The 27,300-nt window shown below is 49.7% G+C and overlaps 1 pseudogene; it reads left to right on the plus strand.

Moving 5' to 3' along the window:
- The first annotated feature begins 6,934 nt into the window (after positions 1–6,934).
- Positions 6,935–27,300, plus strand: part of LOC144161949 (aurora kinase A-B-like) — a 46,327-nt pseudogene continuing 25,961 nt past the window's right edge.

The following is a 27,300-nucleotide window of genomic DNA, read 5'->3' on the forward strand; positions in this document are numbered from 1 at the left end:
CTTCTATCTGTCTTCTACGCGTTGCGCCGCTGCTTGGTCCTTCCGCCGTGTATTGGAAAAGTTGACGGCGGTGGTGGGTTTCGCTGCCTGTCTGTTCTCTCACTTGGACGCATTCTACAGCTCCCTTACTGCATCAGTAGTGTACTGGAGTGGATCCGGCCACCTCTACCTGCTTCCGCTATCAGACACGTTCTATGGAATGCCTCGCGCTATGGAACGCTTCAAAATCATGTGGTCTAGGAGCAGTTTCACAAATTGTGACGCCGACGCCTATGTTTCCGCCAACGCCAATGCCGACGCCGACTTTTTAGCTCAATGGGATGCATTTAACGATACAATGCTGCCCCTAGCGACTGAAATGGGAAAGACGCGACAAGGATTGGCTTTGTTCGCTTCATCGTGCCGCCGAGTCTCTGAAGCACCCGCAAGGCTTCGACTATCACACAACTTAAAAACAGAGCAACAACAAACATTTTCTGGGGAAAGCGTAAACGCTGTAGTATGTAAGTTGTTATTCATGTTTCCACTGATTGTCAATAAACACATATCGGTTCCAATGTTTTCAGCTCACGTGACACGCTTACATATCAGTCGCATTTTCAACACAGTAAGTCCACGCATCAGGTTCTCATGAGATTCACTGGCAAAATTATTTCTTCAGGCTCAGCTGTAATTTATGCACGTTCCTGGCTGTTTTAAAGGCGTGGTTTATTTTGCGCCAGTGTCCAATTTCAAGTAACTTTTCAGGTCCGTCTACCTACCTGTCTGTGTAGGTGTGTAATCCCTGACAAAATTCAGTGCGCAGACAGTGATCCCAATTATTTACCCCTTTTTCCAGCTCTCGGCAGGACTACGAAGCCTCCTGGAGACGCCCGTCTTTTGGTCTGTCTTCCCCCGGGACACCGCACCCAGCCACCCCGCCCCGGTGCTTCCCGCCCTGGCCTCAATGATGGCGCAGAAAGGAATTCAAAGGCCGGATCCTTTCCATTCCTCTTGCCGTCGCTGTCGCCACTTAATTCGTGGGTCGTATCGCACGACACGGGAGTGCAAAGAAACGAGTGACACACGACCAGCTGCCACGCAGCCATAGCGACCTGGCCAGTATCCGCCACAGGCTCCCATCAGTGCTGCACGGAGCCAGTGACCTGTGCTTTTACACTAGTTGAGGAACCCGTTCTGCCACCTGGGCTGAACACCGGGAGCCAGCTCAAGGAAGGGACCATCACGAGAACTGGACTCGCTCATTTGTAATCGCTTGCAACACTCGTGGAGAATTTCGCCGTTAGTTATTAACATAGATAACCAGCGTCTGGAGGCAGCACGTGAATTTAGTGAGTCCGCCGTGATTAACAACTTCGCACGCGTGCCATCAACGGCAGCAAACGAACAGAGCTGTGACTTTATTCGCGAACCGCCCACACTGCTGGGCGTCCTTCGAGAGGTTCGTCGAGGTACGGACCACCCACACTTCCAAAGGCTAAATGCAATTCGATTTTCTTCCTCGCGGAACCTCCGCGCTCCACGCCCTCCCTTTTGTTTCGCTGTTGTTTCACGTTGAAAGCGCGGCTGCACCTGAGGGAGATCAAGGCCTTCGTTCGAGACGCGACTGACCGATTCGTCAGCGGATCAACGCACAACGCCCCCGCGTTCCGTACTGCGCCTAGGCGTAGTAGAAAAGTGTCGCCTAACAGTGCGGAGAAAAAAAGAAAAGAACGCGGCAGGCGCTGGCGCGTGCCCGCACGTCGCTGTTCCCGGGCCGTGGGCGTCTCTGCTCCAGATTAAAACCGGACGCGATGAAAACACGCCTCTCGCGTAGTTTTCGTCAGAAAAGCACGGCTGCTCGATTCGCCCCATAAAAGCGGAAACAAACGACGGCTCGTTCTTTACCGTCCAACCCCTCGGCGGCGTTATCTCGGCAGGAGTTGCTGCCCTCGATGCCTCTCGCGCGAGACGCCGCGGCGCACGGTGCGTGCGAAACAGCGCCGCTGCAGGACGGATGATCCCCCGCTCTTTTATTCGGCCGATGAAGCACCACGCTGCGTGGGCGCGTCTCGAGCCAAATGTATCGGCACCACTTAACTCGCGCCGACGCTACGCTCGCCCGACGACTGACGAGGGCTCGGCCTAAGTTCCTCTCGGCCAGTATTTGTTTGGCCCTGGGTGTGCGCGCCTGTCGTTCACGTGATGCGGCCAAGGGGTGGAGGCATCATTTCTCTGCGGCCCGCTTCGAAGCGAGCACGCACGCCGTCTTGTATCATTCCCTAAATAGCCGTTTCCACATACACGAATGCGCTGTCCAGTAATAGCAGTAACGCCACATCGCACGCGCGAGTTCTGCAGTTCCAAATGTACTACCAGCTGTCGATGCCCCGGCTCCAAAAATTATTCACGTGCATGATTTGCCCCGCCGCCCTTTCTGCTGTCAGCAGTATCGTGTGAATAATGAATGGGGCTGGAATAACGCGAAGAGTTTGCGGCCCTTTGCAGGTTACGAAACGGCGCAACAACGGAGTGAAGCTGCGTCGAACGTTATTCCATTTTGCTAGCGCTGACTGAACAAGCAAGCCGACTAACGTAATATTTTTACGCAGAGCTTATATGGCTATGGTTCATGTCTGCGAACAAAAAGTTGCGTCTCTTTGAAACGAGAGGCGTTCTATAGCGCCAGGCGATGGAAAATTAACGACCCGGTGCGTGAGCTACTACCGCGAGGTCACCATCAAAGCCACACACCATTCAAAACATTTATTTGGGCTAAGCCTGCATGCCTCATCGCTTCGATATGCATTTAGAGTATATAAGCTAATAATAGGTACCATTTTCAAGATCAGTAGAGCCTCAGGTAGACAATAGAGGTTTATCAAAAGTTTGACGCTGCCCGACCCGCGTCGGCCATGTCGACGTTAGCACCGCCAGCGCTTTGCCGGCGCTCCAAGCGCTTGCGTGCCTAGTTTCCTTCGGCTCCTCGGGGCGGCGGTACCTTCAAGAAAAGTTGCCGCTCTCCATTTTGAGTATACTCAGCCGCGTATACTCCGTGCTCAAGTTTCTCTGGTCATCCACCTTCACGGAGTGGAATGGCCCATGAATTTTTTTTTTGAAGGACAATCAATCATGCACGTGGATGTGACCTTAGAAGAACTGATATTTTTCTTTTGCCTGCGAGAACATTACAAGAACTCGAAAAAAAGCCTAATGTAAGTGAAATTTTATTCAGGTCACAAAATTGCACATCGCGGTTTGCAGTAAACAGAAAGATAATGAGATAGATACGCGAAAGCGCGAAGATGATTTAGGTTACGTACTTTTATTAGTAATAAAAATAAACACCCGCAAGACATATAAGTGCTCATTGTGGCTTTTGTGACTGGCCTATATGTCGTTTCCTCGTGTTTAAGAACGCCCTCTGCGTTCAAGTCCGCTGTGACCCGACGTTCGCTTTTTATTCATTTTTACTTTATTGAAGAGTGCTGCCGGTGTTATATGCCAGAGGAGGGGGGCCGGGGAGAAGCCACAATATTTACGAAACAAAGCAGGACTCATTACTTTCGCACAAGTACGGGGTCTCAAACTGTTCTTAATAAGATGCAAGGGGGGGGGGGGGTTATTTCTTGGTGTTAATTTTTTGTATGCGCATGTGCCCCGTCAATATGCACTCGTTCTGTTTAACGAGGTGTATGAGGACCCTCACGCACCGTGCATGGCTGGTAAGTTGTTTCGATGTGTCCTATAAAACAGAGGCACGTTAAAGCACTCACATCAGAAGCTTTCGTAGCACACCAAGCTCATATGCTTGGTTTCATTCACGCATTTTGTACATTTTTGCTTATTGGCCCTTCGATTGACTTTCGGACATAACGGCTATAGGGGTGCAGTGAGAACGTTCCGGAGATAGTGCTCAGTTTTGCTGTGCGCCGTTTCGAACGTTATTGGGGTGCGAGCGCTTTTTTGCGAGTATTGCGGACACATTCGTGACTTTCCTTTTGTGGTCGGATTTTTTGCTTCGTTTGGTGACGGCATTAGTTACAATGGCCAGTATACAGTGATCCAATCATTACATAAAAAGAAAACAATGAAACCATCAACGACGACTACAGTGACCTCAGGGATTTTACATTTCGATGCAAGTCTGCCGGGTTTTGAATTCGTAGTCGTCCCTAGTAACTGTCCCAAAGTCCGAAAAATGCTCACGCAAGCAAACGGGTGTCGCCACTGGTGGTGTCGAGCCCCGTGCCAGTTGGCGTCATCGTGCAGCAGCAGCAGCAGCGGACCGTCTCATCTTGGGGCATACGTCGAGAGTCACTACGGCCCGCAGCTGCGCTTATTCCGAGAGCCGCAGCCCACGCGCCCTGATCCTGACCCAATGCCGCCGGGATGGCTTCCCAGTCACACGCGCACAAAAGCGGTAAAATTGGGCATATATCATTGCCGGTTTGAAATCCCTCTAATGGGAGCGTAGGAAGCGCTCGATGAGGTGCGCCTACGGAACCCCTCCAGTTGCCATGGGTACGAGCGCATTCGCCCCTTGTTCCCGATCCCTTTTTCCCAGTTTCTAGTCTACCAGTGGCCCGCTCTCTTATTTTTCTTCCTCAGTGGAAGCGCTCTATTTTGCCAGGGAGATGTCACGCGCGCTTTCTGCTTTGATGTCCTGTAGCGCTTGATTTGCTTGAGTACGCACGCTATCCGTTCCCTTCAACGCGTGCAGCATTATTGAACCAGGTTTTGCGATCATGCTTTAAAGGGGGGAAATGCTAATTCAGTATTAAAACGAAAACTAATCAAAATGAATTCGTGGGAAGCATTTAGGGACATAATAAATTAGATTGGGCTAATTTGCTTCGTCAGTTTCATTTTTCTTTTAATTTAGAGCCCTCCCACACACTGCGAAGATGGAAGATCAGCGAAGCTGTATTGGTGGATAACTGTATTGAGTTATCTATGGTGACTTACTACATTGATAGAATGAAGACATACACATTGCTCCGTTAGAATAAATTCTAAACTAATTCTCATTTAATCTGTTTCGGAATAGTTTCGATAAAACAAGAATTGCGTCTGTTTTCTGTAAGCTTACTCCCGCCACGTATTGGCAGCAGACGGGAATTCTGCTACGTTTTCAGCTTCACTGTGAGCTAAGCTAATTATGACAGGTGAATGAAACTAGGCGTAATGAAATAGCGGCCAATTTCAGTATGTTTTTCAAAGACGATAGTCTTTCTTGGGCTACTTAAACGCAGAAATTTTGGTCTGCTTGTACGTCTGTCTGTCTGTCTGTGATTCGATTCAGCCACCCGACCAAAGCGAAACGAAAGCTCCGCAACAGTCTTATATACTCACAGCCAAATCTAAAAGTCTAAGTCAGGCGCCTCAATTCTATAGGGTGCCTCAATTCACGCGCGCCTCCGCCGTACAGCAGCGCTGGCATCGAGACACCCCACTTGGAGCAGTGGAACGCGGTAAATTTAAATTGACTCGCGCAAACCTCTAGAGTGATACCTTGGGAGGAACGAGAAGGGACAGGAAAAGCATGAGAGGTGAGCGGGAAAGAGAAGGGAGGCATTTACTCGCTAGGGGCGCCATTCGACTATCGTCTTTCGGCGACATTTGCAACGAAAGGAGCAGATACGCGGCTCCCCCCCCCCCCCCCCCCCCTTCATTATACCTACATCAGATTGAGAGGTAAAGGGTATCTCACACTAACTCTGAAACAAGCGCGTGCGATTCTTTGCCAACGCGACCCGATAGACGCACGCAATTTCGGTCAGAGGCTAGCGCAAGACTGTTCCGCTGTAAAAATAATTTGAACACACGTGTGTAAACGCAGATGGATAATCCTTTTATATGTTTCTAAAGGCGCTCCTGCGCAGAACGTTGCTAGCAGGAAAAACTTACCAACTGTATGTTAACCTGCAAGGAAACATAATGACAAAATACAACTTCGTTTCCTTCGAAACACTGCCACACCAGAATAACAATGATGCTAATTTAATCCCGAACTTTAAACAATTAAGGCTGATAATAAAGAGAACTAATGAAAGAGGGGTGACTCATCGGACTTCTTCTCGCCCTGCCCTCGCGACCTCACAGGGGCTATAGTTTTTGTGATTCGCGGCCGCCGAAAAAAGCAACCAGCAATCAATAGGACTGTGTAGTGATATTGGGGCATCTCAATTCGTTCGATTGCGCGGCTTGAATGCTAGCGAGGAGTTTATACACTGATTACTTTGTTTTTCTTCGCCAAGTGGGGAAATTTGCATGCCCATATATCTGTGCCATTTTTTCGGTGAGAACACGTGTCCTTCGTGGTCGGAATGGAGTTGAGGGAATGATCAAAGGGCAGTTCTTTCCAGTAAGGAGAATCCTTTCAAAAAGGAAAAAAAAAAAGAAAGTCCGGCCCCACACATACGTAGGAATCGACGCAAAGCGAAGCTTTCGAAGATTTTTATACCGCCATCAAAGCCAGTGTTCTGAACGGCGTTTGAAATAATTTCACGGGCGTCATGACAAAACTGGGTTGCGACGAAAGCGCGTGGGAAATTTTTCTTCGCTCATCACTTCTGGGCGTATTACAACTGCGCTCGTCGTCTATCGTTACCGCCACGCGCTGTTGCCATGGTTCACGTATTCGAGCCCGCATACCCAACATGCATGCATTCGAGGCCTGCGCCACGTTTCGCTGTTAGCGAGGACGTTTTTGTTGTGCGTGACACTTTTTTTCGGGCCTGGATGCCCTGAACGCTGGGGGAGCGTTTTTGAGCAACCGTGCTGGCGCATGTTCACGCGTCCTTCCGACGCATCGGTGGCTGGCGGCGGCTTTTGCATAGAGTTCCTGTATATAGCTCCCCTAGGGGAGCAGAGTTGCGCGCTACGCGATATACAGGAACTCTACGTTTGCAGATACCACCGTGCCACCTGGGGGTTTTGTGAGAAACCCAGGATGCTCCTTCTCGCCACCGGAACAGCGGGCGAGGAGAAGCCGCCGGGCTCGAGCGGCGCATTCGGCCAGGGGAACAGCAACCAGCAGCAGCCCCTCAAAAGGCCGCGAGAGAGGCAAGTGAAGCTTCGCCTCAAGGAAATGTTGGCACACCTTTGCAGCAATTAGACCAGTGTGACAATGGTGGAAAAATTGCATGTGGTTTCCCTACGCGATAAATACTGTTTGCCGAATTCAGTATAAAGGGCAGTAAAACTTCATTCCGCTACTCACTCTCGCGTACAAAAGTTTTAAGGAACTTGATCCCTCTGCTCGTGAGAAACAGAGTAATTTCATCGCGTCCTCCAGAGACATGCCATGTCACTTCTACTTGCGGGAACAGCATGACGATGTTCCTCCATTCATCGTGAACATGGTACGATGAAGAGGTACTCTACCGATCAACATCCGGACATACCCACACTCTGCGCCGTACACACGGACAAGTGGCTTTGATAAAATCGCAGGAAAGTGCATAGTCATAGGACATCTTCCAATAATTTTACAAACCCGCAACACAAAACTGGTATACTGATTAAGGGAATATCCGTTTACATTTAAATGCGTGATCTTAACCTCATAAACAAAAATCTGGATGGTTTTCTAAGTATTGAATTCACAGCGCAAACAAGAAACGAGGACGATAGGGAGAGCACGACACACGACACACCTATCGTCCTCGTTTCTTGTTTGCGCTGTGAATTCAAGATTATGGAACACCAACTCGCCCAAGCATCAACTTTCTAAGTGTGCCGTGTTTTTATTTCCCTTATTTTTATCTCCCTGGAATATATCACCAGTATATTATTGGGAGGCCTCATTTGTCGTCAAATTCCTCGGCACCTTCGAACGGCCAAGAGAGCACGTGAAATGGGTGCCTCATATTTCCCTCTCTAGCACCCCCGCCACCGCCTCCGCCTCGTTTTTGCTTACTGGAGAAAATAACTCCACGTCGCGCACGGCGAGGCCCGTCGCTGTCGCCGGTCGCAGCAGCAGCCGCATCGTGACCGTTCACGCAGCGCGAGTTGATCACACCGCGGCTGCCTTCGCAGCGTGGCGGCGGCGTTCTCTGGAAACGCATCCCTGGCAGCAATCGGTGCGACAGCAGCTGTCCTGCAAGCAAACAAAGGACGCACGCCTTCCGGCCGGCGCAACGATCTGTAATTGCAGGCAGCCCCCCGCCTCTTGTGAAGCGTCCCGTCCATGCGGGGTGCCGCGTCGACTGTCTCGTTCGGCTCACCTTGCGGCGAGAGTGCACTTGGCGCCGGCGTTCACCCCTTAATTACGCATGCGATCGCATCGGCAGTAATTAAGCCCGTCCCGGGGCGGCTGTCCATCCGTCTGGCGGGGCAAACAGAGCCCCCCGTGGCGTGCACCGCACATTCCCCGAGTCAGCCGATGGGGGTCAAGGCTGCCGAGCGCCGCCGTGACGACGACGACGACGCGCACCGCTAATGACTCAAGTCCGGCCACCATCAGGACGCGCTGATGATGGCACCGGCGGTAACCAACGCGGGCGCCCCTCCTAATCATCCGCCGCTGTGGATCTGCTCTTGTCCGCCGCTGCTCTGGTCGAAACAAACGCCCTGAATGGCCTGCTCACGTAAAGAGGCTTCTCCCACGCAGGCGTCCCGTGCGAGACCCGAACGTCGCACGCTCCTCCCGGGCCCAGAACGACGCCGGCCGGCGAAAGCGTCGTTAAGGCGCTACTCCCCCGAACAACAGGCAGCCCTGCCACCATACGCTAATGTCGTAGAACTCTGGAAACGAGCGAGCAGCTAAGCGAAGCAAGAAAACGGCGCGAAAGCAAATGGCGGCCCGAGTCGAATGATAGTCGGCCAGAGCCCTCTTAACGGTCACCACCTCTGCCCCCCCTCCGCCTTCCCTTCCCCGGCCGGAGTCACTCTCGTGTCGCGCTCTCTGATTGCCTCCCTCCTTCTAATCACCTACGAAGAAGTAATGACTTCTCTTAAACACACAAGCGCAGGGAGAAAGGAAAAAAGGAAAGAGGGCTGGGCCCGAAGTTGACGGAGGGCTCACGGCGCTGGCTGGACGAATTTATCGGGTCACGGATCTCAAATGTCGTTCGATGCCCAAGCTGCTGTTCTTATCTCGGATTTTTGTTCCTTGCCTTTTTACTGTGAGGTCAACCTACCTCTTCGGTGTTTACCGAGAGCTCGGTCCAGGGTAACGTCACGGTTAACGACGGCTCGGGCCATTCCGCAGTTCGCAGGAACGCTCCCCCTCCTCCCCCCTGCTCTCGCTCCCCGGTGGCCTGGGCAGTGGTGGCAGCATAATACAAACCAGTGGCATTTCGTCACATTGAGGAAAAAATCATAGGCGGCGCTTTCGTACTCTGGCTCCTTTAGGCAAGGCGCCAGTTCAGCGCCAATCCTGTCCATAATGGAAAACTGAGAGATCAAGTACTCATAACAATAGAGCGATTCTGTTGCAAATACGAATAAAGTGTCAAAATTATTGAAATATGTTGGATGTTTTTTTTTTTCAACTCAAAAAAGCATTCCTCATTTGAAGGGGCACTAAAGTGTAATTGATTGATTGTTTGAACAAACTTTATTTAAGCTGGCAGAACGACGTTTTTACGCGCCGCGCCGCGGGCCTCGGCGTCGTCCTGGTGGCTACTCAGCTGAGGCGTGAGCTCGCCGTTGCCAACTCGCGAGTCTCATGCCTTTCAAGCACCCGCAGGACCTGCTGGACGGCCCAGTGTTGATGCTCGTAGGCGTAGCTCCTTGTGGCTAGAAAGTTGGCCTCTATGTGTAGATTAGAGTGTCGTGGAGGCAAATATAGAACTCACAGTAGCAGTGGTTGCTTATTAACGCACAAAACACCCAAAGTGTGGAACACGCTTTGGCAATTTTCTGAGTTAAAGGGACCCTGCAACACTGCTGCTAAACGCTTTCGCTCTTCGTGCCTGGAGGCACTCCAAAACATATAGTTATCACCAGCACAAAGCGGCACTGCATGATTCGCTCGTCGCAGCAGAGACGTCTTCCAGTTTCTGCGCCGCTTTTATTGGGATTTTTTAAAGCGGCTATCGAGTGCGTTTATTGCTGCAAAGGAAAGGAAATCGCCGCGACATAGCTCGAATTACGTCACTCAACGCGCAAAGAATTCCTGGGCCGAGGAAGAGAGAGAGAAGTATTTTGAGAAAGATTCTAAATTATCTAATGGAGGTATAGCAGCAATATCTTGAAATATTAAAAAGAAGTAAAGTAATACAATAATATAAAAAGTAACAATAAAAAGTGGAAAAAAAAATATTGCAAGGTTTCCTTATTAAGCGCACACTTTCCCGCACTACATTTGTGACATCACGAATCCTCAATGGTGAACCGGGATTGTTGGAGCTTGTTTAAGCGTTTTTCTGAGACAAACATGGAGGTGGTGACATGTAAGTGTAATATAAATGTATGTGGGTACTTTTTATGATATTGTTCTGTTTAAGGCACAAAGCTCAGCTGGCAAACAATATAAAGAAGGATGCCTCAGTACAGGCGGTGGGTTTTGTTTCAGTTACGATTTCGTTTAAATGTTTCACCTTGCATTCACACTGAGCGAAAACTTACACGCTGTTGAACTCGACACCCTACCATACTTGCTTAAAACCAGCACATTACACGCGACAGCCACTGGCAGAATTAGGTATCAGCGCAATCCACTTGAAACCAGACGGCCGTCAAATTGATTAACTAATTGCGAGTGCATTTTCTACACCCGCCACCAGGCAGCAGTTCCTCCCGAGAAAGTTTCGCGAGGGGCGGCGTGAGGGGCCGAGCATGATTGCTGGCTTTGCCTGGGCGCCACACATACAAAGACCGCGTCAATAAAGCCTTTTCAGACTGGCTTCCAATATTTCCAACAGAAATAAAGTCCAGTGAGAAAGGCAACGAGGAAGATGGCGAAGATTGAGTAAAATTGAGAAATAGGCCTCGGCTTGGCCTGGGAACTTTATAACTGTGCCTGTAACGGGGACGGAAAATGGCAGAGAGTTATGTACTGTTTGAAAAGTGTATTCCAGCGAGAAAAGCACTTCGAGAAATTTCAATGCATTCACTACATTTTTTGAGAAACCCGCCAGGAGTCCTTGGACCCGCCGCGGTGGCTCAGTGGCTATATATAAGGCGTTGCGCTGCTGAGCACGAGGTCGCGGGTTCAATCCCCGGTCGCGGCGGCCGCTTTTCTGATGGACGCGAAAAGCAAAAACGTCCTTGGGTACGAGATTTCGGCGCACGTTAAAGATCCCCAGGTGGTCAAAAATAATCCGGAGCCCTCAACTACGGCGTGCCTCATCGCCCTCGTTGCGTCGGCGAGTTAAACCCTACAATCAATCAATCGAAAACGGAAGAGAGAAATGTCAGCTTTATTTATTTTTTCTGAGCAAACAAGTCTTCGTTGGCCTTCAAAAAGAGACGAAAGAGCTAGAAAACGTGTGATCTTTCAGTTAAAAGAAATAGTTACTTTGCGTTGAGTGTTATTTTGAAAAATAAGGATGATGGATATGTAGCCATGGTCCTTCGTTTTCGGGTTTGAAGGGACACTGAAGGCAACTAGCAAGTTGGGCTCAGGCGAAAGTTCAACTGCCCCGAAGCCTTCTCAGCGTTTATTTGACGGCGAAAGATGCTACAGTTGCCGAGAAATTACCAACTGAAAAACGCATTTCATTCCTCGCGCCATTTCATGACGTTTCGCGTGACGTGAACGGATCCCGGAAGAGAGTGAGACAGCGGTGTGGGCTATCAGAAAAACTAAAACCTACCGACCAACCATCGCGGCCGCAGGAGCCACTCGACGCGCACTCGGCGCATGCGACTAAACAACTTGACCGCCATACCTGCCACTCTGTGTGCGGTAATATTGGTGCCGCACGGGACGTGAGATAGTGGTATGATGGCTGTGAATGTGCCTCGCGGCCTTTTATTTTACCTGCAATGCGTGTAGCGGACAGTGCATGCAGCGAGAACGGTGACAGGGGAATTTTTAGGTGCGGAGTACCTTAGGACGTCACAATGTCCGGCAGCGCCCGTTCGCATAGCATTTACAATCGCAAAAAATCAGACAGGCACATGCAGGATTCCAGCCTGTGTCTGGTAGACCACACTCTAAGAAAAAAGGGTAGAAAAAGGGAGGAAATCGAAGGTTTTCTCCCCCGAACCAGCGAAATTCTCCCTTTAGCTAATTACACGTAGCGCCCTCTGTACGGCCTCTGCGAAACACCGAAAAGGGGGAGGAAATATTCTCCCCTGTCGTCTGCAATCTGCTGTCGGCGCCGACGCCGAAAACGAAACCGTTCATCGTTGCACTGTGGCTTTCGCCGATCGGGCGCATACGACGACTATGAGCAACACCTCCCCTGCGGTGTGCTGCTTGCTTGTTTTCTCGCTGTCTTTCTTTTTTATTATTACTATGTGGCCGCCACGCTAACGCACGGCTCGCCAGCCGTGTGTTTGAAGCACATTCTGTGGGCACCGCTGCATGCTTGCTGTGGGCGACTCGCCTGCGCCCTGTTCAACGTTACCACTGCATTTGTGGACGTTTTATACTGACGCCCAAGGGTAAAAGAGGTCAGCGATGATAACAAACTGCCCCTTTTTTCGTCAACGAGCACGGAACGCAGCGCATCAGTTACCAACAGCAAAAAGCCCCCACTCGGTAACATTTTGGCTGAATGGTTGCCAGACCAGCGGTGCGCTCTACGCTAAAAGAGCGAAGGCGAGGCAATGAGTGCCATTACCCAAACATACCTGCCATACTGCTTCGTGAAACGTTTTTTCTTCTTTGAGATATTTTACTGCTTCTTACAAAACGACAAAATAATAAAAGTTTGCAATTTCACGGGTTACATTTTATGAAATAACAAAACCCACCTAAGGCTCACGCACTACCGTGGGTTATCGAAACAAGCAACGATCTCACTGTTCCTACCTGCATTCTCGGCGATCAGGGTTATGAATACTTTGCGGCCATATCGATGTTTAGTGGCTTGTGATCATGCGGACATGTAAAAACTGTACTATATGTGGTGGTGTATACGTGTATTATGCTTGCGATGTTGTGTGTTGCGTGTATTGCGCGTTGGCAGTGCCTTTCGCTGTGCTGTGTATGTATGTCGATTTGTGCTATGTTTCTTCCCAATATGTGCCCGCCCAAATGCGGCCTCCGTGATGTTGGCTATAATTGCTATAATAATATACGTTATCCGTAAAGGAAAACAAGGAAACGCCTTGATGTAAGTGCCCACTGATGGTGATGCTTAGTAGCTGCCCCTCCCCACCCCTACTTTTTTTGCGTCATCTATCGGTCATTTTAAAACGTTTACGATTGCTTTACTTCGAGCAGGCTAGAAAGCGAGCATTGTCGAGGATGCGACAGCGACAGATACGCTTTTCGTGTCGCCTGCATTGACTTTTCGCTGATATTTACGACTGCAGACGATCCGCGTTTTGATGCATCGGTTGTAGCAAGGTAAGACGACTAACAACAACTGGTTGTTCTCAAACGGCCGCATTGGATGCTTGTGATCTCGTGTGCGGTGAACGGCGGGGTTACGAGCCTTTCGGAAATAAAGGCCGCATTTTGAAAGCAATCGGTATGACTTCTACTGTGTTTACGGCGGCGCGTTCGCTCTGAACGCGTAGGCGGGGCGGGTCGCGCAGCGAGACGAATGCAAGAAGTCGCGCATATACGATTGGCGAGATCGCTTGCTAACCGCAGTTCTGGTGCTCGGTAGGTAATTTATTGGTTATTTTAGCGAATTTTAAGCGCACACAACCACAGTAACCTACGTATGTGTACTTCCTCGATCCTCAAACCGATCAGCTCGCTAGGCCTTTCTCGCATAACAAGCGTTGCTTGGGTGACGCTGCCAGGGAGGGAACGCTCCTCCATTAGCTCACGAAAGGGGGAAATCTTCCTCCACTCCTAGGGGTAGAAACGCGCTCCTCCCTCTTAAAGGGATAATCTTTCTACCTTTCAGGGAGCAATATATGATACATTCCTGTTTCACCCTTAAGGGAGAAGCTACCACACCATTTTTTCTTAGAGTGCAGACAGAGTTAGTATCGTCTTACCCATTGGGCTACGACCGTGAGTCAGTAGCGGAGAGTCAAACCACTTACTTTCTCGCCTGTAACGGTGCGGAGTACCTTAGGACCTCCGAACGTCCGTCCGCGTCCATCCGCGCGCACACCACCATCAAGCGAAAATCAAGCGAAATTCGATTTGAGTCGTGAGTTGAAGTTTCATTTAGGGAATAATCAAGGTGCAACTCACGGCTATAATCGAATGACGCTCGGGGCGCAAATCGGATGTCACTCGGGTCGAAACTTGGATGTCATTTCGAGTCCCCGTACTCCGCACCCTCGCCATCATCCACGGAGTGGAGATGCTGCCATATTTTTATTTGCATTCTCGTTATGAATAGTCGGGTTTTAGTCGCTTTGATGCCCTCGGCTTGATGACGTGGCGCCATCTGTTAGTTTACCTTGTAACATCGTGCAACGCTAAATTTTTGCGGCCCGGTACATCGGCACCGCGGCGTGAGTTTCAGTAGACCATTTCGTCAGTTATCCGTCGCGATGAGGTAAAACTTACTGTGCCATCTGTTGAATGTTTTGCGAAGCGAGTTGCGTATTAGCCCATCTGCCAGAAGTGTGCCTAGAGCTTTTACGAGCGCCCAAACCACTACTAACAAACGCCATTGCGCCAGTATGGAAGGAAAAAAATGGCTCCAATCCACGCTGTAAAGGTGGTTGGAAAGCATAGCTTTAAACGACGCCCACAACAACTGTCCATGCGGCGTCACTTGAATGCGCACACGTGGCTCGACAAAGAGTGAAACCAGAGCATCTGCCAGCCGTTACCTGGAATTCGCGTGGGCGGCGTCCCGAACGCAGCAGGAGCGTCGGCCACGGCCGGGCTAGAGCGGCGGACGCCGCCTCTGTAGCCGGCCATGAGTCGGGAGAAAGAAAATGGAGAGGAGAGTCTTTCGAAGGGTGAGACAGCGGAACCTGATGTGCTAGCTTGGGGCTACACCACCGCGCGACACAAGCGCAGACACCGAAAAAATTCGGTATGTTAGCTTAGTGATTCCCATTTATACAGATTTAAACTGGTTAGTTTAGTAAGTTTGAGACTTGCGAGAAAGCTGAGGGGCTTTCATAAGCGCTATTTATTCGAACCAGTTGCTACTTTTGCCTTTTGCAATGCCTCTTAAAACACACCCGAATTGGTATTCACCAATTTAGAAAACGGAGTCCCATTCGTGGCAAGCAGTGCGCACAAGGTAGCGTTTCCCTATCGGCCAGATGTCCCTATGTGGTTTGCACATTTTGTTTTCCCGCCATGCAAATCAATCGTTAACGTATGTTTGCCGTACGACCACTTAATTCCGTAGGGTGCTGGTTACCCTGGAGGTGCTGTTGAACAAGTTAATCAAGCCATGCGAAGGCAATGGGCGCGAAGCTGCGCCAAAACAGGCCCAAAACAACCGTCGCTAAAGCAGACGACACAGCTGTGCCATCGACGCTGCCGCAGGCGAGCAGGCACTTCCGCGCGGGGAACGCTGAGTAAATTCGCCTTGCCATCTACAGTGTCCTTCGTGAGTGAAAAACCTCCGCCGTCTCCACCCCCCTTTTCCCCCGCCGCCTCCTCCGCCACGTTGGGAGTTTGTTGTCCCGCACACCATGAAATAACCGTTGGCTGGTAGAGCTAGAAAGCTTTGCACTCAGCGCAGTCATCGGTCTCGCCTTCGAAGCCGCCGTGTCCCAAGGGATCCCGGTCGACTGATGGGGCACGGAGGTTACTCTGTGCTTTTGACTAGTGCAAATAAAGTTTCTTATGTATACATATTGCTTTAAAAACGTGCGTAACATGATACAAATATAATTTTACCTAATTACACACCGTAGTGCAAGCATAGCAGCACACAACGTCCTGAATCAAAATACCCCGTTTGGCGCACACATTTTATTCAACTTCAAGACACTCAAGAAATGGTTTCGAACAAGTACATCCTAACGGCATGCGCTTTGAGACCGAAGCGCGGAATTAACAGGCGATCGACTGCCCCCTGCCCGTCGTTAGGGTAGCACTCACTTGCAATTTAAGGGGGCGAGCAGGTCCCTTCACTCCGGCGCGAGCCAAGAAGGTTTTTAAAAATCGCGCAAGCTCTACATACCCGGTGCGGGGCGGAATCGTCGCTAGTGGTAATTTCAACATAGTAAGCACAGTCAACCCGTAGGAGCACGCCGTCGCATTTCATCGCGAAGCGAACGCGACCACAACACACACACAGCTTCGGCCCCCGGCCTGGCTGCAAAACTTCGTTCGGGTAGACAGGGCTACGTGAGGGAGCAAAAAGCTCGTTCCATCAGACGCAAATTAGTGTCCACAGAAGAGCGGAACCGGAAAGGCTGACGGGATACTTGCCACCATGATGTACACGATATAACAGGCATGTGACTACGACTAACCTGCAATAACCATCGCAACCACCACCGGCACCGCGGCTTGGCAGCTTGCGAATGTCGGCGCGGCTTGAATTCTACCAATACATTTATAATCGTTTATGACTTACGGAAGTTAACGTGCAAAAAAATATTTTACATGTTTCTTGGACGTGTGCGTGCTTCTCATTTTGTGGTTCCTCACGTGACTCTTGGCACATCCGCTCAGTCGCCGTTTACGTAATCTCTGTTGGGTGATTGATAGCTTCATGTTTTGATTATTTACGCGAATATTTTGAAGGTGCTGCCCCAGATACTGGTATATTCGTTTTATGAGGATGCCAATCTGGCTATTTAGCCCAACTTCGTTTTTTTTTTTCTTCAAAGTCCCCCTTATATATTTTGAATACAGGCGAGAGAGAGAGAGAGAGAGAGAGAGAGAGAGAGAGAGAGAGAGAGAGAGAGAGAGAGAGAGAGAGAGAGAGAGAGAGAGAGAGAGAGAGAGAGAGAGAGAGAGAGAGAGAGAGAGAGAGAGAGAGAGAGAGAGAGAGAGAGAGAGAGAGAGACTTTATTTGAGCCTTATGAGGCTAGTCTGGGTGGCGGGTGACCGGCGGTGGTAACCGGCCGGTGACCATTGCAGCTCGCTGGATGACCTTAGCCTGGACCTCACGGTCCGAGCTGCACAACGCCTTCTCTCAGTGCTCTCCGTCTGTGAAAGGGGGGAATGGGTTTTGGGGGCACTGCCACATGCAGTGGTCTTGGGTATCGAGGGACCCGCAGTCGGGGCACAAAGGGGTGGGGTACAAAGAAGGGTAGATTAGGTGAAGTCGATATCGGCAGGGGAGTGCGTGTGTCTGGGTGAGTCGCCATAGGCGTTCCTCTTCATTGGAGAAGGTCGGAGCGGCTGGGGGTAGTTGGCGGCGAGGGAGGCGGTAGTGCGAGATTATGTTGTGGAAGGTACCAAGTCTGTCGCGGGTTGGTAGGGCTCCGTGGAAGGGCTCAAGGCCAGGACCAGCTCGGACGGTGAGCTCTCCAGCGGCCCTATGTCCCCCACACCCGTACGGGCCGGAGCCCATACCAGCTCGACTGGGGTGGTGGGAGAATTTTGAAGAAGGATTTTGAGGGCCAAAGGCGAAATCATTCCTTTGGCGAAATTTTGAACGGCCGTTCTGGAATCGGAGATTACGATGGAGGGGGGAGGCCTGAGGGTGAAGTCTAGCGCTACTGCCGAGGCCTCTTCCGCGGTCGCCGGGGAGTGAGTGTGCAGAGTAAGGGAAACAAACGGAGGGGCGTCAGGGCCATTAATGAGCGCTACCGCATAAGCTTCACGGCTCCTGTATCTCGCAGCGTCAACGTAGACAGAGGAGGGGGGATTGGGTACCGCTTGGTTAACGTCCTCGTCCTGTGCTCCCTGCGCGCTCGATGAAACGTCGGGTGCAGAATTAGCTGTCAAGGCGCAGCCGTCCGAGAAGCATTCTGCCTGAAAGCGTGGCTGTGAGACGAGTGAGCTGATTCAAGAGCTGCCTCTCAATCAACTCTTAGGCGGTATTAAAGACCCCAAGTTATTCAAGGCGGACAGTGGATGTGCTCTGAGATACCTGCAGCGCTGTTTTATAAATTTTCCTAATTAGACAATTAATTTTAGCTGATTTCGAGGGCGAAGGGAGCAAGTAGGATTAGTCGCATCACTTACTCTCTTCCCTACAGGCGGGATAGTGGGTGTCATTTTAAAGGGGCCCTAAAAAGGGTTCCAAAGATTGCGATTTTACGTGCGCAATCACTGGAGTACCATCCAAGGAACGTCCTGCGGTTAAATTGGTTTGAAAGCGTTGGGTATTAGCCGAGTTATGGTTCATTGAAAAGAACCAGCAATAAGGCCTGGTCCTCTTGCCCTCTCATCACGCCTCCAAAGCACTGTGGAAGCTGTGATGTCACCGACCAGGCGAAAGACCACCTAGAGAAACTGGGTAAGTTTCGAGAGGCGCGCAGCCATTGGCTCCGCTCGGCGGTACGTCAAGCTTTCTTCTTTTTTTTGTTTTTTTTTTTATTTTTGCCGCCGACGCGCAGGCATCTTCTACTACTGCCAAGTGGGGCCGGTCGGCCCGCTCAAACTGCCCTCGGCGGCCAGTCTCCTTGCGTCGGCCGCGTCCGCGTCGGCACGTCAGTTTTAGAATAGGGGAAACGAGCGTTTAAAGGCCAGATAGGGAGGTCCCAAACACAACATGCTCGGTCACGACAGTAATTGAAGATTTACACCGACGACTAGCAACACGCTAGCGTTTCCGCATGCGGCGCTGTCGCGGCTAACAGGTCCCTCCGAGGCCGACGCTCAGAAAAGGTTTAGCATCGCCGCAGTTATACAGTCGCCGCTTTACGAAGCCGTTCCGACGACGATGACCAGATCAATCTTTCACTGCACAAATCAACCCCTCTCACGCATTTATAAACAGATTTTCAGAAATCCCGCTCTGGCGGGCGGTGACAAGCTTTAGCTGCTGCGGTGTATGCCGGATCATGCATACACCACGGAGTGGGCTCCTTGTCCATATGAATCCACCGTGCAGGCAGATGCTTGCCGTTGTCGCGCGTGTAGCGGCGTTTCGGCCTGCAGAGGGTCTCCGTGTTTCTCAGCGTTATTCATACCTTGTAAACGACGCGCTATATGTACAAACTCAGCTAAGCTCATGTTACGGATAGCGACGATCGGCATTCGTCCCTATCGTACCGCCGGTGCCGGGGCGCCGCTCGCCGGAACGGCACCCGCGTTTCCCCTAAAGCCGAAAACGCCGATTGGCTACAGCATTTAAAGGGGCCCGCCAATAGCGCCGCCGTACTGTTCAGTGCTTCGTGCGTCATAGAGGCTGCGTCAGAGCCCGAAATTAACGCAAGAGCGCGGCAGTATGGCGGCGAGAAAGCCGTAGGTAAGCAAGGAAAGAAAGAAACAATCTTTTTTGCGTGTTTGTGCGGCCCGTGCTTTACGCAGAGGTGGAATATTTGGTATACGTTGTCGTGAAGGGGTACTCTAGCGATTTCGCGATTAAAATGGCGACCTTCGGATGCCTTTTAAAGGTTGAAACAAATGAAGAAATTGTGTTTCAAACAAGACCCTTTCCTTATACTTGCTCGATATTTATAAACAATAGAAAATGATTTACAGCCATTGACACATTTTACATGCCACAAACCTGGATACACACACGTAATGTAAGGGAAAGTAACTGATTACAGCGGTCTAGTGAAATTGTCACACGCGCACAATCCCTACAGGTGTTTTGCACAAGTAAATATCTACACACGAAACGTTTCACACCCTTTTTGGCCACAAAGGGTGTAGCATAAGTGGAAAAACAGTGTTGGGAGGCCATTACACCCTTTTTCTTGAATATCAACACCCCCATTTGTAGCTCTACACCCTTTTTGTGTTGAAAAAAGGGTGTTGACCAAATTCAACGCCCTTGGTTTTTGGTAGGGTGTTTAAAGGGTGTGGAAAAGTTTTTCAGCTGTTGATTGATTAAGGCCATGCATGCATGTATAATTGCACTGTGATGTACAAGACATCCCCTCATACCCTCCTCCCCACCTCGTAAGAAATGCTCATACGCACAAAAAAAAAATTCTTTGTCTGCAATGATCGCTAGTTTCCATATATACGGTGTGCCTCGTGGCCCATGTTTAGCTTTGGCACGTGAAACGTCAATTTAAACCTTTAAAATTAAGAAAACTATAAATACACACTTAAATTTTTTACGCCTTTATTATCTAAATAAGGTGCAGTGTAAGTGGAATAAATAAGGGTGTTGGAAAGTCATCACGCCATTTTTCTTAGATTCCAACACCCTAATTTGTAGCTTTACACTCTCTTTGTGGGCCGAAAAGGGGGTTGACCGACTGAAACACCCATGGTTTTCTGTAGGGTGTCGAAAGGGCGTGAAGTAAGTGTTGAGTTGTAAAAAAAAAGTAACCAACAAAACAGCGGAGCTAGGGGTCGACCTAGCTTCTTCCAGTGTTGCTAAGTTTTGCAAAGTTTTGCTAGGCTTCGGTAAGTTTCGTTAGGTTTTGTGATTTTCTTGCCAGGCTAGGCTATGTGCTGAAAAATGAGGCCAAGGTTAGCCGGATTTTTCAAAGCTGTTCCAGTGTGTCCCCCACACTGACAGCGGATCCAAGGGGGAAACCGGCTGGGTTGACCCCCAGGTCCGCTGCTTCTCCGACCTTGCACCACTAGCGCAAGCTGGGCCATTTTTTTTGCGCCTTAGTATCCCAAAAGTACTAGTACCCTTAACATGGTATAGTAAGAGGGGTGCATACGCATGAGCCCCTTGTGCTCACACTCGAACATGCTAGACAGCCGGCTTCACTGTTATAATACCCTATCTGCGGTGGTGTAGCCTTTACAGGCGGCGCACCTCTTTTCTCGGTATTTTTTCTGCTAAGCCCACCATACCTAGCTCAAGCTTAAACAGCTCCGCTGCTAATAAATTATCTCAGTTCATATTATTTTAAACATCATCGTGTACAAAACCTCCCCCTGCTTGCTTGTAGAAAACGTTCAGGCCACCAGTGTAATCGGGTATAAAATAGCTCCAAAGTTGGAGGTTTTAAATACCCCCTTTTTTAGTTGGTGGACTTTCACACCTTTTTTTTTAGTATTCAATACCCTAATTTCCAGCTTTACACCCGTGTGGGACAAAGAGTATTGAAATAATGAACCGCCTTCTTCGTGGGTGTTGAAATGGGGGGGGGTATAGGCGTTTGGTATTTAATAAAATTCTGGGGCTTATTGAACATATAATCACTTCACGATTAAAAATTTCTTGCAAATCCGCATGCTGACTTGTATATGCCCACATTAAAATGCATAATTTCAAAATGAGCGCTAAAATATCTGATTTTTGCGACAAGCCCACCGACTCCATCGGAGTACTTTCCTCTGCTGGCTATAAAAGCAAAATGAGTACATGTATTTTTAAGTAAGTATGTACTCGCTCCCATGCATCCCGTTGATTTTCTTTCTCAATTCATTTGTGGTTCAAGTGTGACTTGTGCGTGTTTAATGTGTCTGTATGTCATGCTGCGCGCCTACCCATTCCACATTGTCACGTGTAGCTGCGCTGCCCACACCCTTATTTTACGGTGTTAAGCAACCTTACACCATTTTCTAGCTTGGCCACTATACAAACAACTTTTAAAACTGTGCGTCATGGGACAAGATTTTTAAACATTTGTCGGCCGAAAAGGGTGTAAGAAAGTTGAGTGTGTACGTCATGCTAGGACTTAGCTGCTTCAATTTGTAATTTAAGAATAAATTAGTACATTTATCTATGATTATGACGACCCCAATTTGCCGGCTTTTTCCGCAACAGGAATTCATTAACACTTTTCAAGCTGCTGACGTCTGGGAAAACTCATCGTTAGCACAGCCAAAAGACTGAACAGCTTGGAAAATAATTACACAGGGTCAGCCCTGGCTCTGAATGAAATGACTGTATTGAAAAACAGGCAGTGCAGGACAAAGAAATAAAATCACCGGGAAGAGGAATAAGAGCAGAAGAAACAACTGCTTCTATCGGCACCCTTACCCTGCGAATAAAAGCCGCATATTGTTTTTTTTTTTCTTGTTCTTATTCCCTGATACAAGCAACTTGATTTTGTTTATCTTTTTAAAGTTGTCGAGGAGTTGGTAGCTGGGAAGGTATTTGTTATGAACACTGGTTAACCTGGTGTCAGGGCTCGTCCTGCGTAATTCTTTGCATGTTGTCACGTCTTTCACGCTGTGTTAAAATGAACGCTTACCAATTCGCCAAATTCCTACACGTCTCGCACAGCCTTTGGAATTGCACAGGTCGGTACGAGCACGTAACAAATTTTTCTTTCACACGTCTTTTATTATACAAAATGTATTAAAATAGACGGATCGTTTTATGCATATATTTTTTCACAGCGTACACAGCGCCATGGTCCAGTATGCCTTATTTCGTAAAAAAAAAAGGAGTACGTCGAACGTTTTTGACGGGAACTTGTTTTTCGGGGTTAAAACCGGAATCATATATTCTGGGACCGTTTTTTTTCTACTTTGGAGTTGGGATCGTTTGTTTCGGAACCATTTGTTCCGAGATTTGTTCGTATATCTGTTGCTTACAACAGAAAAAAAAAAAGACACCTAGGCCACTCAAGTCTGCTGCTCATGCTTTGAAGGCGAAAGCTTACTGCAACATCGCGTTTGCGTCTTTTCCTTCAATTGCTTTTCTTCGGCTCTTGAAGCGAATTAGTTCGACAGGTAGACTGGCCACACAGTTCGCGACAGCTTCCCCAGCTTCATAGCTGTCCGTGGCTGGCGTGCACCTGTTCCGCTCACGCGCCGTCACATTCCCGCATCACACGGCACGGGTTAGGAACTCGTGTTCCGCCACTAACAAAGTGGAGGGTAACGCACTCGGCTCCTACTCTGGAAACCCGGGTTGAAGCCCCACACGAACCCAGATGTGTTTTAACAGCGGAAACGTTTAAGTTTGAGTTCCATCCGTGCCTGGCGTCGCTCAAGACTCGGCGCTGCGAAGTGGCGAGGAGGAAAATGCAAGGCCAAAAAGTGCGAGGGAAAGTGGCGAGGAGGCAAGGAGCCGACGAGCAGGTGTGGGGAGTGGGCGTCGCGGCGCAGATGTTCGGGTGGGGAATCGAGCGTTGGGGATTGGCTACGCCTAGTGATGACGTAAGCTCTGACGTGGAGGTGTTATCATAGTTGAGGGGGACGACGTGCGCTAGCTCGTCTGCATCAGTGTCCGATCCACCCATAAGATGGGCAGACCTATGGAAGGCCAAGTTAAAGCTAGTGAAGACAAGCAGCTCCGCTGTTTCCTCCGTATTAGAATCTCAATTGCTAAGGTAGCTGAATTTCTTTATAATTTTTACAGTGGCGGCGATTTTGCTGTACCGGACAACAACTACAGCGATGGTTTGTCGCAGAATGGGACATTTCCGGCTTTCGCCTTGAAAAAAGCACCCATTCCTCTCTTCTGAACATAATCCATGTAAAATGCGGCGTTGGTTTGCAAGTGCCGCACCAGATCGTCTCCGGCGACAGACCTAGCCTAGACCAACAAAAAAGAACAAAAAAATGGCTGGCGATTGCGATACTCCCTAATGCTCTATTTGGGCGCAGCAGCAATGCGCTTAGACAGCACTCACTCGTGGGTAGCCTCTGCGTCGGCTCCGCGAAGTGCGTCTAAGGAAGGGACCGTGACCCACGTCTTAGGCAGGGAACACACACCATCGCCACGCGCACGCCCCCCTCACGTTTTCGCCAGCGTCGCACAGACGAGCGTCTCGTGCGGGCACAGCATACTGCCACCTCCCCTCACCCACCACACACATTCGGAGAGCCCTCCCCTCACAATTTCGCGACACTTTCCTCCTTTGCTTTCTTTCACTATTGTCTTCGCGACGCTCTCCTCCTTTGCTTTCGCTATTCGGTCTTGCCATCGTTCATTCGGTTACGATGAGAACCCGGCTCAGCCCGGAGACGGCCGCGAAAGGGCTGCGCCCTAAAAACACACACAAAAGAACGTCCTAGGGCCTGCATAGTTCGGTTTAAGAGGGCTTACATTGCCCCTAAAAATGTCTTCACAGCAATGCATCTTTGTTTAGAAGTGAAGCGAACTTTAAATAGATTGCTGTAAACTTTTTTAAAGCTGGCTTTCGCGCGTTATGTTTTGCCCCGTGAAGCCTGCTCACACACACACACACACACAAAAAGGTTGCAATGGGAGCGATAGCGGCGGAAGGAGACCATTGACGACGATCGCGCCGCAAACGGCAAGCGCAAACGAGACGCCTGTCGGGACCCCGAATACCTCGAGGCGTAAAACGCGAGATGTTGGCGTGGGTGGCTACAATACCCCTGAATTCTAAAAGCTTTCCGGCGCGACGGCGCAGTTTAAGTGGGAGTTTGTGGTCAACCAATAACCCACGAATAGCCCTGCTGGACGTCCACCTTAGAGTGGAAAGGCGCTGAATTTAATGTTCGGAAGCGTATTTCTATTTTTTTTTAAATTGTCAGAAGCCATTCTTCAGAGCTGTATTGCAAGTTTGCATCCCAATTTTCTCCTGGCATCATTAGGCCATTGATGTGTGCCGCAAGTTTTCGCAAGCCCGAAGTAGCACTTGCGAATTCTTGCAGGTTCGTTTAGATGGGTACCTCGAACCCATCTAAATCCCGTCGATCGAGGCGGCAACCTCATACCCGGCAGCGGACCACGGAGCAATCGTGGAGTACGAATATGAACAGCCTCATAATTTCTTCCCTCCACGGTTCGTGTGTACAGAGCGGGCGACGGCAGTGACGTCGGCGGCTTTCGGTGCTGAGGGATAAACGACAGTTGGCGAGGCTCAGGGGCACTACTTTACACTCAGAGGCGTTAGGGAATGTTGTGGGATTATCGCGCAGCACAGTGAACACATACACAAATGCGGAGAGAACTCCGGCGAGTTGCGAGACCGAGACGGAGGTCTTTCTGTGGAAGGCTGGGTTGTTCGACTTTGGCAAGCAAATTGCGGCACACCATATATGAGCCGTTAGCTTTTCTGTGGGCGCACTAATTCCCATTAACAGGCTTGCACTCGGTCGATGTTTGTCAGAAACAGCTGTAGTCGATTAATTCTGAAGCGATTCACGAAGCGTTGGAATGCTAAGCGCCGTCAAGGGTTCCTCGGGTATCGTGCCCCAGGCCGTTATGCCTTAAACTTTACCCTCACGCAGAACTTAAACTATAGTTCTCACTGGTCCAATGTGGGCGGGAGTCGTGCAAGGAGGAAGGGGGAGACTGCTGTCTAAACGGCTGTTGCGGTAGCTGCGCTGGCCTACATGCTGAGGTTCCGGTGTTTCGGAAAAGTCGATGTAGTATTGCACTTTGGCAGGGCGACAGCTAATCATTTTCAACAACTTCAGAGGCTCCACGCAAGACGTTTGCTGTGACTGTTTTAATCAAGCTATGGCATGTTGAAGATAGACGTGATGATTCAGGAAGATGACATCATTCCTGGGTCTCCCCACTACAGGAACATTGAGGGTGAGGTGTAGGAAAGCTCACATCAACGTGGGCTAAACAGTATAGATATCAGTCCACTTAGGCTAGTGGACATCTGCTTAGGGCGAAGCCGCACAGCCGTTTGGGCACCAAGATAGAATCTCTTTTGCTTGCTTTAATCAATCAATTTTGTTGATGTTCAAAAATCTGATACCACCATTGGTTACTATGTTTATTCTCATGACATAATAAACGCCTGCACAAGTGATTACCCATCAGCGGCCAATAGCTGCGCCCTCGTTAGAATGACGTCAATCGAGAGCGCACAAGTATATGCGTTTCCTAGTAGGCACATCCGGCCAGCATGTGAGCTGGCTATGGGGGCTATATCACAGCATAAGCCAATATAAAGCACACAAAACCACCCGAACTGAAATAAATAGCAGCAAGAACGAACCTAACATGGATCGAACAACCTCAATATATATATAAACATCCCGGGCCGTCGTATCCACTAACGTGAAACGTGGGGAGGGGCGAAGCATGCAGGGTATAAGTGTATTTTTGGCGCCTTGGACTTCTTGCCCACGGAGACGAAAACGTTGGGGGGCATAGGTATACAGCTCTGCTGTAAAAGTCTCTTGCCTTTGAAGCACGAAGCTCTCTAGCGCGAGGCGTAAACGAGTGACTTTGTGATTTTTTAGTACGCGATACGAAGCGCTCCAGCGTGAGGCGTAAACGAGGGTCCCGGTGTTTTTTTGGTACGCGTTACGTTCTTGCGCTTTACAAAGCATGCTCACCACACTGGACAAACAGAGTAGAACCGTGGGCCTGAAAATTAATATGCAGAAAACTAAAGTAATGATCAATAACCCCGGGACAGCACAGCGGTTTGAGATAGGTGGCGAGGCAGTGGAAGTGGTAAGCGAATATACCCACTTAGGCCAAATTGTGACCCCGGATCCCAACCATAACTAGGAGGATAAGAATGGGGTGGAGTGGAATGGGGTGGAGGCATTCTCAGGTAATGAATGGCAGCTTACCATTGTCCCTGAAGAAGAAAGTGTGTGACAGCTTCATCTTACCGGTACTTACCTACGGGGCAGAAACTTGGAGACTTACTAAGAGGGTTCAACTTAAATTCAGGGCGACTCAGCGGGCAATGGAACGGAAGATGATAGGTGTAACATTAAGGGACAAGAAGAGAGCGGAGTGGGTCAGGGAACAAACGCGTGTTAAGGACATATTAGTAGAAATTAAAAAGAAGAAATGGACTTGAGCATGGCATGTAATGCGAAGGCAAGATAACCGTTGGTCCTTAAGGGTAACAGACTAGAGAAGGCAAGCGTAGCAGGGGGCGGCAGAAAGTTAGATGAGCAGATGAGATCAAGAAGTTTGTGGGGATAAATTAGTCGCAGTTAGCACAGGACCGGGGCAATTGAAGATTAATGGGAAAGGCCTTTGCCCTGCAGAGGGCGTAGATAGGCTAGTGATGATGATGATGACGTTCTTGCGCGAGGTGTAAACGAGTTTCCCCGGTGTGTTAGTACCGCGTCTACATAGACGACTATTACGACGACGACGACGGCAGGAGGCGCCAATAGCCAGCCCCTAAGAGGTTTCGCCCCTAAAATATAACGTACAGACGACAACACACTTGTCTATAACACTCAAGAGGCATGCCGTGGGCTGCACGGACGACGCCTATCGGGGACACCGGTTCGAGATAGCTTGCGTCTACGCGTGCGTGACACGACCAGCATTTCACTGTTCGCGCTTTTGTCCGCCGCTGCTACAGAGGACGCTTGCGCCGCCAGCAGCACTGCTGGCAGCACCGGCCGCGAGGTGC

This window comes from Haemaphysalis longicornis, unplaced genomic scaffold (genome assembly GCF_048455015.1).
Source record: "Haemaphysalis longicornis isolate Haplotype H1 unplaced genomic scaffold, Haemaphysalis longicornis Haplotype H1 scaffold_1, whole genome shotgun sequence".
In the NCBI taxonomy this organism is placed as follows: domain Eukaryota; kingdom Metazoa; phylum Arthropoda; class Arachnida; order Ixodida; family Ixodidae; genus Haemaphysalis; species Haemaphysalis longicornis.